Source organism: Eubalaena glacialis, chromosome 2 (assembly GCF_028564815.1).
Source record: "Eubalaena glacialis isolate mEubGla1 chromosome 2, mEubGla1.1.hap2.+ XY, whole genome shotgun sequence".
NCBI classification, from domain to species: domain Eukaryota; kingdom Metazoa; phylum Chordata; class Mammalia; order Artiodactyla; family Balaenidae; genus Eubalaena; species Eubalaena glacialis.
This window is the reverse complement of record NC_083717.1, coordinates 45,684,113-45,707,751: the sequence shown is the minus strand read 5'-3', so window position 1 is coordinate 45,707,751 and position 23,639 is coordinate 45,684,113.

Sequence of the window (23,639 nt, the reverse complement as noted above, 5' to 3'; positions counted from 1 at the left end):
CTCCTTACTTGTAATTGGCCTGTTAAGATTTTCTATTTCTTTTTTTTTTGGCCGTGCCGCACAGCTTGCAGGATCTTAGTTCCTCCACAAGGCATGGAACCTGTGCCCCCTGCAGTGGAAATGTGGAGTCCTAACCACTGGATGGCCAGGGAATTCTCAAGATTTTCTATTTCTTCATGATTCAGTTTTGATAGGTTGTATATTTCTAGGAATTTATCCATTTCTTCTAGGTTGTCAAATTTGTTGGCATATGGTTAGTTGTTCATAGTAGTCGCTTATGATACTTTGTATTCCTGTGGTATCAGTTCTAATGTTTCCTCTTTCATTTCTTATTTTATTTGAGTCCTCTTTCTTTTTTTCTTGGTGAGCCTAGTTAAAGGCTTTTCAGTTTTGTTTAGTTTTTAAAAAAATAGCTCTTATTTTCATTGATCTTTTCTATTTTCTTTTTAGTTCCTACTTCATTTATTTCTGCTCTCATCTTTGTTATTTCATTACTTCTAACTTAGGGCTTCATTTGTTCTTCTGTTTCTAGTTCCTTGAGGCATAAAGGTAGGTTGTTTATTTGATTTTTAAAATTTGTTTGTTTCCAGAGTTTGGCATTTATCACTATGAACTTCCCTCTTAGAACTGCTTTTGCTGCATCCCATAAATTTTGGTATGTGTATTTCCATTTCTGTTTGTCTGAAGGATACACCCCCACAAACAAACTTGTCTGTAACCTAAAGCTAAATAATTGTTTTTCTTGTCTGTTTTTGCCTCTTTCTTATTGTCATCTTATTCACCAGTACTTAATGTAAGTAGATTTCTTAGAATTGAGATACTTATTGGTTATGTATTTGTCATCCTTAGAAATGTTAATTAAATATTTTATATTGATAATATAAATGTATGTACAATGTGTGCATGTATGTATTTTAGGGTGTGAAAGAGCTATGCTTTGTATATGAAAGTTTCTGTGTCATCATGATAAATATGTCCATTTAGAGGAAAAAAAAAACCTAACAAACCTCTCTATAACATTTTGCCTTAATTTTTTGGCTGCATATGCTTTCACTGCTTCTTCATATTACAATGGTTTTATTATATTACTTTAATAAAAGTGTTTGAAAGAATTTTTTTTCTACATGGTTGATATTTTTTCTTTAAATTTCTTAGAATTGGGATGTAAAAAACATGTGATTTCCCACACAGATATATTCTTTGTTTGTCATAGTACCACAAGATATTATACTCAGAATAGGGGAATTTTGTTAAATCATATTTTGTGTAACTCCCATAAAAGAGAGAAGTATAGTGAATGTTTATAATTATATACACTTTTTTATTATATGTATTGCTGATAATAGAGAACCACCCAATTTTGACTGGGTATTGGTGAGAAAAAAAATCTTCCACTTAAAATTTTACATGTTTGAATGAGAGAGTTTTCCACAGACTATTCTGGCTATTCTGGCTTTGTGTGGTTTATACCTTGTTTCTCCTGCATGGTCCATATGCTGCCAGGTCCCAGAGTATATGTTATTATTGTGACATAGCTGCTGGCTTTATGTCTTGACACTATATGAGCTGTTATAGTGGGTAATATAAAAAACTTGGGAGCTGTTCTTAGGCTGAGATAGCTATAAGTAACTAATCTATACATAATATTGGTTGCAAAGCACATGAACATTTTCCAATAATCCAAAATTACAAGTATTCTCAACTCAAATATGCCTTAGCCAGAGCCTCCAAATGCCCATGGCTACTCCAATGCCACCAACACTAAACAAAATGTAATGGATAAGAAATAAGAATAAAAAGATGTTATCTGTTGCTGCAAAACATATCACCCCCAAAACTTAGTGGCTTGAAACAAACATTATCATTTATTATGTCATGGTTTCTGCGGGTCAAGAATTCAAACAAGGCACAGAAGTGATGGCTTATCTCTGCTCCATGATGTCAAGGTTTCAGCTGGAAGATTTAAGAATTGGGCTGGAGAATCAACTTCCATGTTGGCTCATTCACATGGGGGGCAATTTGGTGCCAACAAATTGGTTTCTCTACACATGGGTCTCTAAACAGGGCTGCCTGAGTGTCATTATATTGTGGCTGGTTTCCCTCTGAGCAATCCAAGAGTACAAGGTAGAAGCAGCAATGTCTTTTATGACTTGCTCTCAGAAGTCACACCCATTCATTTATGGTTGCAAATGTAGACTCTTATTCATTATAAAAAAGAGCACATGGGAATAAATACCAAGAGATAAGGATCCTTGATGTTATGGGCTCAATGTTTGTGTTTCCCCAAATTCCTATGTTGAAGTTCTAACCTCCATGGGATGGTACAGTATTAGGAGATTGGGCCTTTGGGAGGTGACTCGGTTTGGATGAAGTCACAAGAATGGGGCCATGATAGGATTAATGTCCTTATAAGAAGAGGAAGAGAGACCAGAGCTCTCTCTCTCTTTCCACCATGTGAGAAGGTGGCTATCTGCAAACCAGATCTCCCTAGGAACTGAATCTGGCTGGCACCTTGATCCTAGGCTTTCCAGCCCCCAGAACTATGAGAAATAAATGTTGTTTAAGCCACTTGGTCTTTTGAATTTTGTTATAGCAGCTGGAGGTGACTAAGACATTTGGGAACCACCTTGGAAGCTGACCAACAAAGGAGATGTGCTAATTGTAAACAACTAAAATTACATTTTCTCATGTTGACATATTCAAACAATTATATGACCATGTGACCATATTGTTATGGTTTCTACCAGAGCTTTAGAAGGGAGAACTAAGAAACTGAATCATAAGGTTTATTTGTTTCTTTTCTGAAAGTTCGGCTTTGTGCTGCTATTCAGATCAATTCCCTCAAAATTCTCACTCCTTGAATAGAGTTTCTCACATACAGCAAACTCTATTTTTATTTCTACCATAAGCCTGAAATGCAGGGAAGTTCAGGGTTAATATTAATAATGAGATGCCATAAATTGGTTTACACCACTGAGGTCAATTTTAAAAGAATACCACAGGTAGCCTGAAAGGAGAAAAGAAGTTGGAAGATGGTGGCCTAGAGCTTGAGGCTGGGTGACTGGAAGTCCAAAAGGGCAGTCCACTTTGTGACTGTGAACCTCAGATCTTGTTTTGAACATTATGGCACATGCTGTTAATTATCCTCTAGAATCCATTCTCCTGATCTTGCTTTTATTTATTTATTTTTAAATTTATTTATTTTATTTTATTTATTTTATTTTATTTATTTTATTTTTGGCTGTGTTGGGTCTTTGCTGCTGCACGCAGGCTTTCTCTAGTTGCGGCGAGCGGGGGCTACTCTTTGTTGCGGTGTGCGGGCTTCTCTCTGTGGTGGCTTCTCTTGTTGCGGAGCACAGGCTCTAGGCGTGCGGGCTTCAGTAATTGCAGCACACGGGCTCAGTAGTTGTGGCGCACGGGCTCTAGAGTGCAGGCTCAGTAGTTGTGGCACACGGGCTTAGTTGCTCCGCGGCATGTGGGATCTCCCCGGATCAGGGCTCAAACCCGTGTCCCCTGCATTGGCAGGCGGATTCTTAACCACTGCGCCACCAGGGAAGCCCTGATCTTGCTTTTAGAATGGAAGACTTACCCTATAAACTACCTACCACTTTTATCAAAGCACTTGGCTTTTTGGCTACAGATACATTGCACCACTCCCTTGCAGATAGGTGTGTGCTTAAGTTCTAGCCAAAGGAACATGAGGAGAAGTGATGTGTGTAACATGATGTCATTTCCTTTAAGGAATGTTTGCTAGTTCTCCACTTCCTTTCTTTTTTCCTTTCTTCCTTTGGGGAAGGAATGGAGAGAGTCACCTTGGATTCTGGTATGGAAGCCACATGTTGAGGATAAAAGAACCACCCTCTCAGCTCTAGAACTCTCACCTCTGGACCATTTTGTGAGCGGGAGAGAGAAAACTACCTTCTGGTTTATTTAACCCATGGAAATTTGAAGTTTCTTTGTTACAGCTCTTTAGACTGACCCTTCAAATAGTAAAATAAGAAGTTAAAGACTCATTACCCTTCACGGAAACATTTTTTTCTTCATTGACCAGACACTTGATGGAAAAAGACCCAAAACCCAGGTTGGAATAATCCACAAATCTCCTCTGTGTTCCCATGCTCTGGCCTGGGCTTGTAGAAGTATTCTTTTCTGAGCAGCATCCTCTGAATGTGAAAAAGACTATAAGAGTGATTATTTCACTCCTGATGTCTTCTCTCTGCAGATACGTGATTGAGTGCTTTGCCTGTGAAATTCTCATGGTGGGCATTTTTGTTATTTTCTCCTGCTCACCTGCTTTTTTTTTTTGGATGGCTCAAACCTTGTAGTGGAAGAAAACCTGTCAGCGTGTGTGGGTGACAAGAGTGAGGTAAGAAGTGGATGTATGGTCTGAGGTTACAGGAAATGGTTGTTTATGTAGCCTTATTAGTACTCAAGGGATTGCAACATGAGTGTTAAATTCAAGTGTTCTGACTCACGATTCCCTTGAGAGAAAGACTTCAGAAAACACAGGTGTCCAGTCTACTGAGCTGCTGGTTTCCTTTACAGTTCATCCCTGTAGAAATAAACTTTGACATTCTACCCCAGAGGTTGCAAAGTTTTGCCTCCCAAAGAGACCCCTGGGGTGACGTGTATTTTAGAAACCTCAGACGTGAACTTGTATTTAGGCGGGATTTACCTTTAGAGACACCACTCTTTGCTGGTTTTCCTTCTTCCTCACTGGATGGTGTTTCCTGGCCTTCACTTTGACTCTTTCTTTTCTTCTGACTATGAATGCTGACTTCTGAATCAGCCTTCATCCTCAACTATAAACTGGGCCCCATGTCTTTAAATATCATCTAGGTTTCAATGACTTCCAAATTTCCACCCCTGACCTCTCCCTGGAATCCCAGACTTATACATTCCAAGTGCTAACAAGGCTTTCTTCTGGTCTAATAGGCATCTCAAACCTAACATGACAAAACAAAAAGAAAAATAATAAAACTCTCCCAATTTTGCTTCCCTCTTTCCAAAAACTGCTTCTCATTTTAATTAAAGTAATGCTGTAAAAACCCAATGATGGCTCAAACACAATAGAAGTGTGTTTATCATTCATTTAGAGCTAAAATCAGGTGTTCCTGATCAGCAGTAGCTCATTTCTAGGTGGGGTTTCAGGTTTCTGAGTTCCAAATCCCATGGTTCTACCATCTTGAACATTTCGTTTCTGAGATCACCACGCCCATCCTTATTAAGGAGACGGAAGGAAAAAAAGCATGAGGACCATGCATGGAAGATGTCTACGGACAGTGCTAGAGGTGACACGGGTCAATTTTAACTACATTTTCTGGCTAAATTGTAAACAGAACTGCAAAAGAGTCTAGGGATGAAGAGAAAATTACTTAGTTTGTGGCATATTTCACACTTTTGGCCGGAAAATACCCATTTCCTCCTTGTCCTCTTACACAAAGCACAGTTCAAAATCCAGGATCTCTAGCTGTTGTGCAAACCTCTTGATCAGATCTGGGGGGGGACCTATCAACCACTCTTCCAGTCACGTGGCTCATCCAACTCTGGAAAATCCACGATCTCTTAATTTTCTATTTACATGTTGGTCTCTGCTTGCGAACAGCCAGTTCTCGCCTGAGCTCATCTCTTCTTTGTAATACTTCACTATAGAGAGTCAGTAGTAACCAATGCATACTAATGCTCTAAATTTTGCCAACCAATCGTCCCAGAGCTACAGGTCAGAGGGCCTTTTTACCAAATGTTTTACGATGCAGAGTGTGAATCTCCATCTTTCTTCTCTCTGCTATCAGGTTCCTCAGTGCCTGCCCATTATGCCAATACCACTTACCTTTTTTTTTTTCTTATGGTGACTCTCCCTCCTGGAATAATTTCTGTACTGTAGCAAGCACAGTAAAGAAATGTAAAACATTTTGAAAATATTGGGCTTTTTTTCTATCTCAATAATTTTTTCTTCCTTCCAACCAGTACTTTCTCTGCTTCAAACTCCCCGATAGATCCCTATTGGATTTAAAATAGACTCTATGATGAATTACAAAACTCTGTGTCATGTAGCTGTCATCTACGTTTTCAGCCTCCTCTGGCACCCCTCTTGTCCTATCCCCTATGCCACATTTACTTAGGACCATTTTCTGTTTTATGAACATGTCCAGCTCCTGTCTTTGTATTAGTTGATTCCCTTGCCTATGATGCCCTTTCTTCCTCCCCTCCTTCCTTCCTTCCTTCCTTCTTTCCTTCCTCCCCTCTGTTAAAATGTAAGATACTTGAGACCAAAAATTGATTCAGTTTTATTCAATGACTATTATATTCATAGACAAGAACAGTGCCTGAGCAATCATAATTGTCTAATACATATTTACTGAGTAAATGAATGAACTCTTCTTGAGGAATTGACAGTACTAAATTTTACAATGAATCCTAGAAGTCTAGAACTAGGAGAGATTTTATTGATAATTGAATATGTCCAATTTAATAGGTAAATAATTGAGTAATCAAGTTGCAAGATTGAGAATATTTGAAACATTGGCTTTTCTACCTATACGTTCTGTGATTATATAAAGTGATTTATTCCAAATATCCAACCAGTTATTCTCAGGGAACAAGAATTACCATATTATAATCCATTTGGAATCAATGACCAAGTGACAATTGTCACTGTGTACCAGATTTTCTCTCTGCTAAAACTAATTAGTCAATGGGGTCAAAGATAAACCTTTCTAATGACATAGTAACTCTCAGGGGATTTCAATAAAGGTGAGATAGAACATTTTTGCTGTTGAACATTAAGCTCTGTGGCTAGTAAATCAGGAGTTGGCACACTGCAGCCCATGAACCAAATGTGGTCCACGCATTTTTGTAAGTAAATCTTTATTGGAACAAAATAATACCTATTCATTTATGTATTGTCTATGGCTGCTTTATACTACAAAGGCAGAACTGAGTAGTTGCTTCAGAGACAGAATGTCCCTCAAAGCCTAAAATATTTACTTTTTTGGCCCTTAAAAGTTTTTGTCCACCCCTGTAAGTAAACTATTGTCCCTGCAACCTCCCTGCCCCAACCCTTAACCGCACCCCACAAATATATATCAACTTATTAAAATATGGAACTTTCTCATTGAGAAATTTTAAAAATACATGCTACCTATTATCCAAAGGCAGAATTATGCTTCCTTTTAACCATTGTATCTAATGCAAAGCATATTTTTTAGGAGGATTCTGACACATAAAGATGCTTCACAAGAAAATTTAAAAAATAACATTGAGACAACTAGAGATCCAATTATAGGTCATGGGGAACAGTCTGTTGGTTGTCTCCAATATTTATATTTCATTTTTTCTCTTTAGTAATTGGAACTTTTAATTTTAGCTGGATAGGTAGCCATCCTGCTGAAACTGTGTTTTTCTAGCCTCTTTTGAAGCTTGGGACATATCCTTATGTTCTGGCCCATGATATGTGTGCAGAGGGAATGTGGGCAGTTCCTGGACCCTGACTTCCCTTTTCTCTCTCCACTTCCCACTGACAGGAATGCAGATACAATGATGGAATTTGAAGCCACCAACTTAGACAATGAGATGGAAGCTTCTTGTTGAGGTTGGCAGAGAAACAGGAAAGGAAGGTGGGGTCCTCACCACTGTGGATCCATCACGTGGGTCTAGGACTGTTGACTAGTATGTCCTAAACTAGTATGATGCTAGAAGAATAAATAATTACTTAGGCACTGTTATTTTCCAATCTTTGATACAATAGTTGAACTATATACTATTTGGGTAATAATTACAGTATTAAAAATTCTCATTCAATTATAAAACACCAAATAGCATGTAAAATGACTCCCTGTGTCACTGAAACATCTTCTTACACATTTTATGAGAGAAAGCTAAGTTCTGAGAAAGAAGTGCGTAGAATACCACATAAACTGGTTGGAACTTGAGACTGATTGCAAAGCAGAGTCTAGAACAGATGTATTGAAATCCTGACCAAAAGACTGAAGAAAATGAAAATATGGGCAATTTGGTGTCTTTTAGGGTTTTGATTTTTTTTTTTTTTTGTCACTAGTCATTTAATAGTGATAACAACTGCAAGACCAGTACCATTTATTGAGTATATACAGTGGTATAAGGCTGTGTGAAAGACACTTTATAGTTAACATCTTTTTTAGTTTTCCAACATCTCACTTCTAAAATATAGAAATTGAGGCTATCAACATTTGCGTTGCCAGGGAAACATATTCACTGAGCAGCATGAGTGAGATTTATTTTCAGTCTTTGTTTGTTCCCAAGACTGTAATATTTGCAATCAATTGTGCTGATCTCACATAGTCAGTCTTCTTTCATGTCAACACCCCATAAAGTGTTTTGAAAACTCTTAGTTTTTCTTCATAAGAAAATGCAACAGGGATCCGTGAGAAACAGTTTGAAGTTGGCCACCCTTACCCAACTCCTGTTTTCATGTTACATGGTCATTAAGCCCTGATTTCTTTTATTAGTATTAATTCAGAATTACCAGATTCTGAAAGAGATGAACACTCTAATCCCATGTGAGTAGGGAAATTATAGTAATTCATCAAAAGTATGAGGTAAATTTTGTTCCTAACCTTACAGATGGGGAAAGAAAAGAAAAGAGATACTAAAAAACTTTCTCAAATTTACAAAGGAAGGACTGGTCAGAGCCCCTATTCAGATCAAAGTCAGTATGTTTCTGATGAAAAAATGCTACTTGGGTGGTCCCCAATGAACCAGATCTTCTGGTATTCACTCTCTTGTGTAGTTTCCTCCCACATTGGCTGAGCTTGGCCATGAATCTCGCTTTGGTGTAATGCCAGTATAAAGTAAGCTGAGGCTTGGTATGTGTTTGTGCAGTGGGTCCTGTCCTTTTGAACTGCTAGCTCTTGGGACACTCCCTCTCAGAACCCAGGTGTCATTCTGAGGGAAGTCCAACTAGCCATGTGGAGAGACCATATGGAGGAAATTCCAGGCTCAAGCTGAATTCCAGGCCGTCCTCCCAGGGGACAGCCAGCACCAACTTTCCAGCCATGTGCATGAGCAAGTATGATTGAAAGTAGATCTGCTGGCCAGAGTCAAACTGTCCCATTGGATGCTACAAGGAGCAAAGGCTGGAGCCCTAACCAAATCCCTGAATTGTTAGCAAATAAATGCTGTTTTTCTATGTTTAGATCTCTAAGTTTGGGGTGATTTGTTCTCCAGCAATAGATAACCAAACCTTTCTGATGACTTTTTCCACTATATTGCAATGCCCTGGTTCACAGGCAAAATGGCCAAGGTTTTCCATACCAATATCCCATCAACAGCTTACCTTTATAGGTCTAGAAAAGCATTAAACCTGATAACATGCGTTTTATGTGTTGTTTTATAGGAAAATAATGTAATTCACTCACTGACATTAAGATGTGTTCCTGTCTCTCTCTCTATCATGATGGTAGGAAAAGGTCCCAGAAGCTCCAAAGGAGCCAAGTGGGCACGAGGTTGAATCTGTCCTCCAATCTGTGGCTTTGGCCAAGTCACTGAACCTGTCTGATCATGTGTTTGCACATTTCTAAACTGCCAAAGATGATCACTCTCAGCTTGTAAGGAGGATCAACACAAATGTGTGTGGATGGTTCTAGCATCATATTTGTCCTATAGAAGGTCCTTAATATATGGTAGCTGCTATTGCCACTTTTAAGTTATAACTAGTATCTTATAGTGTACTGTCTGCAAAGACATGCTCTCCTAGAACTGACCAGCTGTTTAAGATCTACAGTTTATGCCAGGGGGACAGGTTTATTGGTGTAAAGCTCTAGCTCTGATAACAAGAGACAAACGATGCAGCAGTTATTCTAGAAATAGTGAATAGAAGCCAGCCTGGCCAGTGAAACCTTCCTTAGCTTACCCGTTCTATGCAATGACCCCCTGCAACTTCAGAGCCTGGAAACGTGTATGCCAAATTGGAGACTTCTCTTAAAAAGCATTTTCCCCTCAATTACTCCTGCCCTGTCAATTCCATTCTGGCATAATTCAGCTCTCAAGATGTGCAAATGATTTCCTCCTTCTTCTCCCTGAAGTGCTGCTGATAGATGGAAACTTTGGGAAGAAAATCCCTGAAGAGGTTTGACATCAGTGAAGTGGATAAAGACATCACCGGAGAACGGTGCAGAATTTGTGCAGGGGACACCCAACAGCCTCAGGATGGTGCATGAAATCACCGGTGATTGTGAAGTGAGATTTTGTGATTCCCTTTGCAAAGTGCTCCTCTCTAAACTCTCCATATTTAAAGAATGCTCTTTCTCTTTACCAGGGAAGTTTAGGGAAAGAAGATACAGCAATGAATAATCAATGCACGCCTCACAGCATGGAATACTAGGAAATGATTGATGTGTGACAGCACTCACATGTCAGGTTCCCCGCCATGACATTAACATGCAACCTGCAAAAGAAACCCGACTTAAGATTCTCACAGATCAGAGCACGAAGAATAAAAAATATGTATGATACTTTCTACAAAGAGGGAACTTTAGCTCAACTTCAATGGCAGGCAAGAAGAAAACAGGAAATCAAATATTAAATGTTGAAACATTGGTGACAGCCTGAAGTGAGCAAAAAAAATAATAATATAGCACATATGGAGAGCTTAGTCTAAGATCATTACTGGGCCTGTCTGCTCCTTCCTTCCGTCTCCCTCACCACTTTGTGACAGGCTTGAATCAAGGGGGTTCTACCTTCATTAGGTCAAACCTAGGAATATGTTGTAAAAGTGTTCATTGTTCTATGTTGGGCTTTGGAGTGAGCTAGACAACTTATTGGAAATTTGGGACTGAAATTCATAGAGTATATCAGTGAACCAGAGTGAGGAATGGGGCAGGGTGACTGTTCTCCTGCAGAGGTCTGGAGGATACTTGTTTCTGTTGGGGAGTAGTGCAGAGTGTCAGTGACGTAGCTGGGATAAAAACTTAAAATAATGCCCCTAGGTTCTGAATTCAAATAGGTTCCCAGAAGATAAGCCCAGCATTGCATAGAATGTCATTGAAGGGAGAAGTTATGTGACAATTTGTTGGAAGGAGAGCAGCTTACAGATTGCTATTTTGTCTGAAGTATAGACAGCTGAGGCTTTGCCGATTTATATTTAATTGATGTTTCTTTGCAGTGGATATAAAGGTAAATTGAACTGGATATAATAAATGTTTATTGAGCACCTGCTAAGTGCCTGGTGCTAGGATCAGATCAAATAATACAGTGGTGATTGCAATGCAACCCCAAGAACAGAGGAGTTCTTGGTTACCGCAAAAGGTGGTTCACCTGGGCTTATCAGCTGATCTGCAGCCAGGCTTCAAGGACATGGTGTTCTCCTGCCCACTCTGCCCCTGCTTTGATAGATTCTGGGACCCTTTCTGACGCAGTCACTGCTATCCTCGTGGGCAGCACCATTAATGCAGGAGTCAGGATGCCAGTATGCCCCCTGCTCCACTGCCAAGTGGAAGAGCAACAAGAGAATGCTTCTCCTTGTGTTTAAAAAGCATTCTAAGCAGGACAGTTCATGTCTCATATTGTAAAGGGATTGATGGAGCAGCGTTACCAGCTTGTATTTTTGAACTGCCCCATCCCTTTACCACCATTCCCTCCTACTCCAAGTCCCAACACAGATCCTTGAGGCCAGGCTGAAGTCACATGAGACTGTCAGAAACCACCTTGTGTTCAGAATCACTGATACCCTCCAGCAACCAAGACTCAGCTCCAGATCTAATCCCTTCATGCCTGATTCCTTCTGTACTTTGAAATGTTTCCCTTGATGTTTCTCTATCCCAGTCCTTGAATGGATGCGCTCCTGGCAGATCCACCCAACAGGCTGCTGTCAGATATGCTTAGATGTGTAAGTCGCCTAGTCATATCTAGGGTTCTTGATACAGAGGTATTTGAGGAATGTGTACTTTGAGTACTGTGTAGAAGGACTCTTTCTAACAGCCACTTCTCTATGACCCTTGCCCACCTGTCTAACCTCATTTCCAATGTTTGTCCATATTTGTCCTACCTTCTATCCAACCTACTTGGACTGTGTGTCACACACTGTTTTACCTCTGTGCATTTGCCTATGCTGTTCTTGATCACATGTCTTTTTTCCCTTTCTCTACCTGATAAGGACTTTCTTAACCTTTGAGAGTCAGTGGAAATGCTTCTCGATCTCATCATTGCTTCCATAGTGTCTTGTGCACATCTTTATATATCACGGAGCCCATTATAGGCTAAGTATGTTTTTACTTGTTTATCCCCTTCTTTAAATTATGAGTTCCTCAAAAACAAAATCTGTCTTATTGTTTTATTCCCTATGCCCAGTACAGAATTTGACATGAGTAACTGCTTGATAGTTGTGAATGGAAGTCAAGATAGATATTCATGTTTACCTTAAATAAAACAATAGCTATAAATATTACCTGGAATTATCAATGATACTTGCTGAAGGAGATTGTCCCTCTCTCTACTGGGAACTGCGTGAAGGAACATAAGTGGGGAATGCATGTTTACATTATTGATTTCAGTTCAGATAGAAACCAGGGTCCAGAATGTGGGGCTTTATCTGACCCTTAAGAACAGCAAGGAAAGCAAAGGCAAAAATGACTGTAGTTATCTGTTTCTGAGCCCTGACCTCTTTGAAACTCCTTGGAGACTGTGCAAATCCCTCTTAGCAAATTATAATATTGATAGCCTCTTTATATAAGTAAACTCAGAGTAAAAGCAGACATGTTATGTTGAAATAATCACAGGAAACTTCATTGCAATCTCTTGAGAAATGACCACAACTGTTGAACAAACAAACCACTAAAATGATAAATCAAAACAAAACAGCACAAGGCAAAACTAATAACCAAGCTTTAACAGCATTTTCACAAGAACTAAGGTCTCGCTGAAGCTGTAGGACATGATAAAGGCAGATTCTAATGTCTCATGTGATTCTCCTGTTTTGACGGTGGTGGTTGGAAGTTCTGGGAGACTCATTTCTCCAAGACACAGTCTAGAAAGGATGGTGCTATTTTTGGTCTGGTTGGTGTGGGAAGCCAAATTTCTAGTTCTGAAGTCACCGAGACACTCACACTCAGAGCCTTAAACAAAAGTTTGGCTGTGCCTTTTCACATGTTTCTTCACAATCCCCTGTCTTCAAATCGTGTCACTTATGTTCCTCAAATTGCAGATGATGCAATTTTGTTCAAGTGCCTTATATAGGAAAAAAGGGAAAGCACATGTCCATTTTTTTGCTAACCTTTTCTAAAGAGAAGAAATGAGGCTGTTTCTTAATTAAGTTTATGAGTCATGATATTTGTTAACCATAAAACAAATATATGGATTCTCATCTTCTGCAACAAATGATTTCTTGGGTCTATGTAAAGTAATAGTTGCATGTAAAGAATTGCTTTATTTTTTTAACATTTTTTTTAAATGGAAAATTTCAAACATGTACAAGAGAAGATATAGGTAGTAAATAAATGTACATATAATCATCACACAGCTCAACAGTTATCAACTTATGACCAATTTAGCTTCATCTCTCCCTCTACTCACTTTCCCCTTCACACACATATTATTTGAAGCAAATCTAAGACATATTCCACTCTTAAATATTTCAGTATGTATGAGAGTTACTTTAAAATGAAACATTTTTTTAAATGTTTAAAAAATAATCTTTAAGCACAAGAGAAAGATTGAACCAAATAAATTAAATAGTCTACTTCCTGTCAGTAATATAGGAGGCTTATTTCTATTTCATTTGATGTTTCCATTCCATTTGATGTATCAATAGTTATCAAAAGAAAGAGTTCTGAAATGAATTATTACCCTTAGATAACATGCTAAGTACCAAATAACCCTTATTCATTCCTGTTTAACCTTTGCTTCTTTAACATTTTCCATCGATTAATTCATTAATTCAGTCATTCATAAAGGGTATACTGAGGACCTGTTATGGACCAGGCACCAATGCTTAATTCTGAGAACGCAGAGATTTATTAGGGCTTTTGCCCTCTCGGAACTTAGACCCTTGTTGGGGAGATAGACAAAAAGATAACTGTGATGCAGTGTGAAGACTACTGTGCTATCAGGAGCTGAGGACAAAGTTTTAGGTACCATAGGTCTTATTCTCTTCCTTCTTTGCCTCCTTGAGTTAATAAGGGTTTTCATGAGTCCTTGGGAAGATACATCTTAGGGGTATCTCCTTGGTGTTCCTGGCACTTCCGCCTGATTACCTAAAAGATAGTCAGACTTTCTGAGGATTTCATGAGAGAGGAAAATTACTCGCTCCTCATGTTAGCAATTCCAAAGTATATAGTGTTTTTAGGCTCCTATGAATTTTATACAGTCTGATATGAATTCTCAACCTATTTCTGATAGAAAACAACTATTCTTTCTTTCTTTTTTAGAAGTTATGTACCTTAGTCTTAAGATAAGACAAGTCTCCCAGGGAAAAACAAAAATAGCTCTTTTAGGGCTTCCCTGGTGGCGCAGTGGTTGAGAATCTGCCTGCCAATGCAGGGGACAAGAGTTTGAGCCCTGGTCTGGGAAGATCCCACATGCTGCGGAGCAACTAGGCCCGTGAGCCACAATTACTGAGCCTGCGCGTCTGGAGCCTGTGCTCCACAAGAGAGGCCGCAATAGTGAGAGGCCCGCGCACCGTGATGAAGAGTTGCCCCCACTTGCCGCAACTAGAGAAAGCCCTCGCACAGAAACGAAGACCTAACACAGCCATAAAAAAAAAAAAAAAAAAAAAAAATAGCTCTTTTACACCCAAGAAAGTGGAAAACGGGCATTGTGCTCCTATGACTTAGCATTGCTAATCTTCAAATAAGGGGCACATAGTTTTCACATGATAATGATGTAGGTGGTGGTCAAAGGACAATTGTTTTCTCCCAGAAGAAACATCTGGGGATATTTGGGGAGAAAAGAAGAGAAACTTTTTGGGTTTTGGAGGAAGAGAGCAGAACCTTTTGGGAGAAATCTTGGGTGGCGCCCAGGAGGAGAGGAGGGGAGAACCCACAGCAGGGAGACACCAGATCAAGGTACCAGCCTCACCTGAGGTCACAGGGCTCCAGGAGAAGTACTATGCCTCGGAGCATTGCTGTTGTGTGCCCAGGGCCTGGACAAGACCAGAGACTCTCAACAACTAACGATCTAACTTCCTTATTTTTTAAAAAAATTAAAAACCTGAAAAAACAAAAGAGTAAAGGGCTTAATGTAGCAAATATTCATAGACCCATGACTCAGAATGAAATAAAAACCAAGTAAATGAAATAATAATTTGCCATGTTCGCTTCATGTATTGGTCTCCAAGATATGCAGCACATGGTCAACACATGTGTAACAATTGTGCAATATAGAGGGAGACACTACAGGTGATGTTATCCATTCCTCTACTGATAATCGTTTTAAAACTATGAGTAAAATCACAACATGACAATTATCGACATCTTATATATCACTAGGTGCCAGTTGTGAGAGCTTCCTCAAGGTATCTTCCAAGCGTGGGAATTGACTTCTGGCATAAACAGAATGCATGTTTTTAACCTGTCTTCAAGTTTAAGGATTCTTTCCTCTGCATGTCCTGTCTATTGATGATTCACTTAAAGTTACTCATCATACCTGTTACTGTTTATTAAAATTTTATTTGTAGCATTCCTTTTGATTCTTCCTTAGAATTTGTACTTCTTTCCTGATATTACCTATCTGGTCTTGCATGTTGTCTACTTTTTCCACTGTATCTTTAAAATATTAATGGTAGTTATTTTAAATTCCCTGTCTCATGATTTCAACAGCTGTGTCAGATCTAAATCTGGTTCTGATGATTGATTTATCTCTTCAGATTGGTTCTTCTTGGCTTTTGGTATGTATTGTAATTTTTTGTTGAAAGCTGGGCATGTTTTATAGGATAACAGATACTGAGACTCTTTAATGTGAAGATTTATATTATTCTAGCTGGGAGTTGTTAGGCTGCGCTTAACATTTGTTTTATCTATAGGCACCAGAAGCTTCAAATTCCTCTAGTAATCTTGCTTTTTGTCTCCCATCTTGGTTTTGATGCTTCCCTTTTTACTCTATCTTTCAACTGTATTTCACTGTTATTCTGGAGGCTTACTAGTATGGTAGTAGGATGTGGGGGAGAAGGTCATTCTCTAATATTCAGATTAAGTCTTGGACTTTGATGTGCACAGTGGGCCTGTGTCTTGGGAGTGTGGCCTTCATAAGTGTTTCTGAGTCCCTTCTAGGGGTAGAGCCTTATTCCTCTCTGCTGCCCACTCTTTTCCTTGGCTGCAGCATTCCCAGTCTATTTGCTTGGAGCCTTTTTCCTTCTTATCTAACCCACCCCCCCTCCACTTCTCCTTAAATGAGACAGGAAGGCTGAAGGACTGGAATAAGTTGTGGTTCCCTTCCCTTAGCTAAAATGAGATGTCAGTATTTGCCCTTTGTCAAAGTCCTTCTTGAAGATTGAACCTTTGTGAAGGAGACAGTTCTGGGAGGATTTCAGCATGGCTACTACTCCCCTATACTTGTTAAGGTGGGAGTGGGGTATGAAGAGGGGTTGTTCTCAGATCTTTCCTGTGAGAGTCTGGTGAGATCCTGAAGGAAAAGCTCCCCGAAGTGTGAGGGTATCTATGACTCTGGTCCTTAGTCCACACTTAACCTTAAGCAATTTGTCAAAATTACTAGTTAAGTGTTCCTACTGACTTCTGGCATCCCAGCTTCTGCTCCAGGTCAATCTCATCTCTTGTATCTCTCTGAAGGAAGCTTCTCTCCAGATTTCAGTAAGGTTCTTTGCCCTATGGTCTCAGTTATCTGATAGGTCCAAGAAAAGCTATTGAGATGACTTCTATGTTTTTTACATGTCAGAGCTGAAACAGAAAGTAGATGTAAATGTTTTTATCTTAGTGTATTTTTCCAAGTTTTGCAGAGAGCTTAAAAAAGTTTGCACTCCCACAACCTATGAGTAAAATTTCCTGTTTCTTCATTTTCCTCATCCACTTGCCAGCAATTGCTATTATTTTTAAATTTTGCCAAACTGATGGATGAAAAGTGGCTTCTCATTGTGATTTTTAAATTACAAGTGTCTGAACAGTTTTCCTGTGAATTAACTAAACAGAGTTCCACGTATAATTTCCTGTTCAAAACTTTTGACCATTTTTCAATAGTGTTGTTTCTCCTTTTTCTTATTTGTAATTTTTACGTGTTTTAGATATTGACTCTTTTCTGCTACACTTTATGGTAACTATATTCTCTCAGTCTTTTTCTTCTTTCTTTTTTTATAACTTTGTTTAAAATTCTTTATTCACTGGAAATTATACAGTGAGATGCAGTAAATTTTCAATAATTTTCTTTATGATTTGTGTTTTTGAGTCTTATTAAAAAAACTTTCTCTAGTCTATGTTCTCTTATGTTTTACTCTAATTGTTTTGAAGTTTTATTTGTCTATGTTTAGGTCTTAATATATGTAGCATGTCTTTTAATTTTTTGGTATTAACTACAGATTATTTTAATATGGCAAAATAGCCAATAATATGTATACAATAATTCATCATTCTCCTGGTGCTTGGATGTTATTATCAAGCAATAACAATAATTTAATCACATATTAAGATCACATGTACATCTCGGGGTCTGTTTTGAGCTTTCTACCATGATCTATTGATCTCTTTCTTTTTCTCTGTCAACACTACATTATTTTTATTATAAATTTATAATGAGATAATATCTGGTAGAACAATTTATCCTACCTCACTCCAATCTACCCTACTCCTACCTTGTTCTTTTTCAGAATTGATTTCACTATTATTGGAATTATATACTCCCATATAAATTTTATAATTAGTCTAAATTCACCAAAAATACCTATTGAAATTTTATTAATTTTATACAGTTATGTGAGATTATTTGGCACTCTAAAATATGAGGTTTTTTTTTTTTTTTTCCACTCATGGGCATGTTATTTCTTCTAATTTATTCATTTAAATCTTTTGTTTTTACATTCTTCTATATAGGTCTCATATCTTCTTTTTAGGTTTACTCTTAATAGTAGCTTCAATTGCTTATTTGAAGAGATATTTGTTTTACCTAATACTTTTTCAACTGATTATTTTTTAAGTATAGAAATACTACTATATTTTCCTACAGTTGTCTTTTTATTCAGCATGCTAGCTGAACTCCCTAACTAATTCTATCAGTTTGACTACAGATACTCATACCTTCTCTCTGGACAATAATTTGTCTAGGAATAATGTCAGTTTTGTCTCTTTCTGGCCCTTATAACTACACTTTTTTTCTTCACTTATTTTGTTGGTTTGGGCATCTAATGCAATTTTGAATAGTAAAGTGATTCCGACTTTGTATCTGACTCAAATTAGTATGCTTCCAAAGTTTTATTATACATATGTATATATATTTCTTTTATGGTTAATTTTTTAAATATTCCACATTTTCTTAAAAAAATTTAGAGTTTGTTTTAGTGCAGAATTATGCACATACACACATACATATTGGTACTCAATGCTGGGCACTTGTCTAAGCATCCTGGCATGCATTATTTAATTTTATCTTCACAACAAATTTATGGAGTAGGCACTATTACTATAGCTATTTTGAAGCAGAAGAAACAAACATACACCTGTGGTAAGATAGCTAGTAAATCAGTGAGCAAGAATTTGAATCTAGTGAGATGTCTTACTCCTAATCTTCTGTTCTCAACCACCATGCAATAATGCCTCTCCTAAATTCACAAATATTTTTATCTGTTTTAGCTAAAGCTTGTTAACTGTGTTGACCTTAATATTTGGCTTTCTTGCCCTATTTTTGCCTGTCTTATTTATCATTTTCTGAGAGGAGTGTTAAATCTCTCACTATGATTGTGTATGTGTTGATTTTGTCACATAAATCATTTTTTGCTTTATACAATTTGACACTTTATTTTGTAGTGTAGCATTCAGAATTGCTATATTTAGGTGGAGGGTTACACATTTTCACTGACATCTAGCTTTAAGAATTGCTCTTGAGAAATTGCATACCATTCTGATTCTTCACCTGTTGTATGAAATCTGATTTTTTCCTCTCTGGAAGCTTTTAGGATTATTTTGTTTTTCTCTGAAGTACTAAAATTTTAAGATGAAGTGCATTGGCATGTGTGTGTGTGTGTGTGTGTGTGTGTATTTTTTTCCCCCCATACTACGCATTTCTTTGTTTCAGCTGCAATCTTTCATCTTCTGTTTCTTTTGGCCATTTAATTTATTGCAGGGATTTCCGCAAATAACAAGTGATCTACGCTTCATTCCTAAATAAGGAGATATTGAAATGTTGAGTTTAAGCTGTGTGCATGGAAGGATTTGTCAACTGGCGAACTTCATTAGAGGGAAACTGAACACAGATCTAGAAGTTTCTTTTTGGGATGCCTGAATATTAATATCTGTATGGCTCTTCTCTTGGATGATTTTATTTAGCCAAATAAGAATCCTTAAGCACCTGGTACTCTAGGAACAAAGAGGGAGAGGAGGAAAAGGGGTCTTACTTTTCAATATACAGATCTTCCTTACATCCCAATAAATCCATCATAAGCTGAAAAAAAATGCATTCAATAACCTAATCTGCAGAACATCCTAGCTTAGCTTAGTCCACCTTGAATGTGCTCAGAACATTTACGTTAGTCTACAGTTGGGCAAAATCATCTAACGCAAAGCCTTTTTTATAATAAAGTGCTGAATATCTCATGTAATGTACTGAATACTGTGCTGAAAGTGAAAAACAGCATGATTATATGGATACAGGATTGTTGTTAAGGGTGTTGGTTGTTTACCCTCATGATCGCGTGGTTGACTGGGAGCCATGCTCGCTGCTCCTGCACAGTGTCAGGAGAGAGTATCCCAGAGCATATTGCTAGCCTGGGAAAAGATTGGAATTCAAAATTTTAAGTATGGTTTGTAATGAATGTGTATTGCTTTTGCACCGTCGTAAAACTAAATCCAACAATGATAAGTCACAGACCATCGCTATTGTTGACTTGCCTTTTGGTGATTTCAAGGACACTACACCCCTGCTCTCACCTGCACCTGGCATCCGGGGGTCCAGAGCCTAGAAATGTTTTTTTTTCCAGAGAATCATCTTTATATTTTGTTATGGTGGAGGGAATGAGAGGAAGAATGAGGGGGGTCTAGGATCTAGATGCTCTTACAGTGCATCACAATCGGTCCTGTTTTCAGATCCATTCCTCCCTCTGCTTTCAGAGATACATGGCATTTCTAATGCCTGAGCTTCCAGAACTCTGAGATGTGAATTAGTTTCTTCTTCTGGTTGTTCTTGTTTAGCACTTAGGTTCTTTATTCATAGTCACCTTGTCATTATTCTTTTTGTACTTGAGGGTTAATATATTTTTAAAAAGTCAGTTTAGTTGGCATTGTGGGTAGAATAGAGATTTAGCTATATTTAGTATATTTAACCAAGAGTCTATTTGATACACTTTCAAATCTGCATTTTATTTTATTCTCCTATTCCATTTATGTGTTCTCAGGTGTCGTTTATATGGTTCATTTCTATCTCTCTGAAAATCTTTAACATACTTATTTCTAAGTGACTTTCATGTTGCCACAGGAAGTGAACTGCCCTGTGTTTGGACCAGTCGACTTTCTCTCACAATACAGTTTGCTTCTGGGTTTTGCTTACTGCTTCCTCTGTTGACTTCTCAGATAATCCAATATTTGTCCTTCTTTTTAATAAGCAGAGTTTTTTTGGGGTGGGGTGGGGTTGTTTTCAAGGTTGCGTCTTTTTATTTTTATAAATTTTTAAATTTTTATTTTTGGTTTTTCTTTTTTTTTTTAGGAATTATTTTGTGTTTTATTTGTATTAAAGTGTTTAAGTTACCCCAAATATTATATGTATCTTTGCAGAATATAAATAATTACTATGAAAAATATCTGTAACACTGGAATGTTAGTATCTATTTAATAGGGTCTTTTTAAAAAATTTTATTGAGTTTTATTTTATTTATTTATTTATTTATACAGCAGGTTCTTATTAGTTATCTATTTTAAAAATATTAGTGTGTACATGTCAATCCCAATCTCCCAGTTCATCCCACCACCAACCCCTCCTCCCACCACTTTCCCCCCTTTTTGTCCATATGTTTGTTCTCTACATCTGTGTCTCTATTTCTGCCTTGCAAACTGGTTCATCTGTACCATTTTCCTAGATTCCACATATATGCGTTAATATACGATATTTGTTTTTCTCTTTCTGACTTACTTCACTCTGTATGACAGTCTTGAGGTTCATCCACGTCTCTACAAATGACCCAATTTCGTTCTTTTTCATGGTGAAAAGAAACCATTGTATATATGTGCCACATCTTCTTTATGTATTCATCTGTTGAAGGGCATTTATGTTGCTTCCATGACCTGGCTATTGTAAATAGTGCTGCAATGAACATCGGGGTGCATGTGTCTTTTTGAATTATGGTTTTCTCTGGGTATATGCCCAGTAGTGGAATTGCTGGGTCATATGGTAATTCTATTTTTAGTTTTTTAAGGAACCTCCATACTGTTCTCCATAGTGGCTGTATCAATTTACATTCCCACTAACAGTGCAAGAGGGTTCCCTTTTCTCCACACCCTCTCCAGCATTTGTTGTTTGTAGATTTTCTGATGATGCCCATTCTGACCGGTGTGAGGTGATACCTCATTGTAGTTTTGATTTGTATTTCTCTAATAATTAGTGATGTTGAGCAGCTTTTCATGTGCCTCTTGGCCATCTGCATGTCTTCTTTAGAGAAATGTCTACTTAGGTCTTCTGCCCATTTTTGGATTGGGTTGTTTTTTTTTTTAATATTGAGCTGCATGACTTGTTTATATATTTTAGAGATTAATCCTTTGTCCACCGATTCATTTGAAAATATTTTCTCCCATTCTGAGCATTATCTTTTCATCTTGTTTATGGTTTCCTTTGCTGTGCAAAAGCTTTTAAGTTTCATTAGGTCCCATTTGTTTATTTTTGTTTTTATTTCCATTACTCTAGGAGATGGGTCAAAAAAGATTTTGCTGTGATTTATGTCAAAGAGTGTTCTTCCTATGTTTTCCTCTAAGAGTTTTATAGTGTCCGGTCTTACATTTAGGTCTTTAATCCATTTTGAGTTTATTTTTGTGTATGGTGTTAGAAAGTGTTCTAATTTCATTCTTTTACATGGAGCTGTCCAGTTTTCCTAGCACCACTTATTGAAGAGACTGTCTTTTCTCCATTGTATATCCTTGCCTCCTTTGTCATAGATTAGTTGACCATAGGTGCGTGGGTTTATCTCTGGCCTTTCTAACTTGTTCTATTTATCTGTATTTCTGTTTTTGTGCCAGTACCATATTGTCTTGATTACTGAAGCTTTGTAGTATACCCTGAAGTCGGGGAGTCTGATTCCTCTAGCTCTGTTTTCTTTCCCTCAATATTGCTTTGGCTACTCAGGGTCTTTTGTGTCTCTATACAAATTTTAAGATTTTTTGTTCTAGTTCTGTAAGAAATGCCATTGGTAATTTGATAGGGACTGCATTGAATCTGTAGATTGCTTTGGGTAGTATAGTCATTTTCACAATATTGATTCTTCCAATCCAAGAACAATGTATATCTCTCCATCTGTTTGTGTCATCTTTGATTTCTTTCATCAGTGTCTTATATTTTCTGAGTACAGGTCTTTTACCTCCTTAGGTAGTTTTATTCCTAGGTATTTTATTCTTTTTGTTGCAATGGGACAAATGGGATTGTTGCAATGGGTGAAGGGGATTGTTTCCTTAATTTCTCTTTCTGATCTTTCATTGTTAGTGTATAGGAATGCAAGAGATTTCTGTGCATTAATTTTGTATCTTGAAACTTTACCAAATTCATTGATTAGCTTTAGTAGTTTTTTGGTGGCATCTTTAGGATTATCTATGTATAGTATCATGTCATCTGCAAACAGTGACAGTTTTACTTCTTCCTTTCCAATTTGTATTCCTTTTATTTCTTGTTCTTCTCTGATTGCCATGCCTAGAACTTCCAAAACTATGTTGAATAATAGTGGTGAGAGTTTTCATCCTTGTCTTGTTCCTTATGTTAGAGGAAATGCTTTCAGTTTTTCACCATTGAAAATGATGTTTGCTGTGGGTTTGTCGTATATGGCCTTTATTGTGTTGAGGTAGCTTCTCTCTGTGCCCACTTTCTGGAGAATTTTTATCATAAATGGATGTTAAATTTTGTCAGAAGCTTTTTCTGCATCTACTGAGATGATCATATTGTTTTTATTCTTTAATTTGTTAATATGGTGTATCACATTGATTGCTTTGCGTATATTGAAGAATCCTTGCATCCCTGGGATAAATCCCACTTGATCATGGTGTATGATCCTTTAATGTGTTGTTGGATTCTGCTAAGGTTGAGTCTTTTAAATTATTCATTCTTTTTAAACCAGTTTTTACATTAGTTTCTTGGCTACGAGTTTTCTCGACATCCAGTTGGGTGGATGTGGGATTTTTTTTAGGTGAAATAATCGATAGAGTTTATCTTTCCCTAACTTATAGATAATCCTAGTGATGAAATATGCCCAGGCTTATTTAGCATTTGTATGGTTTGGTTTTTCAAACATTTTCTTAAGAGAAAATGTACTTGCAGTGCCCCAA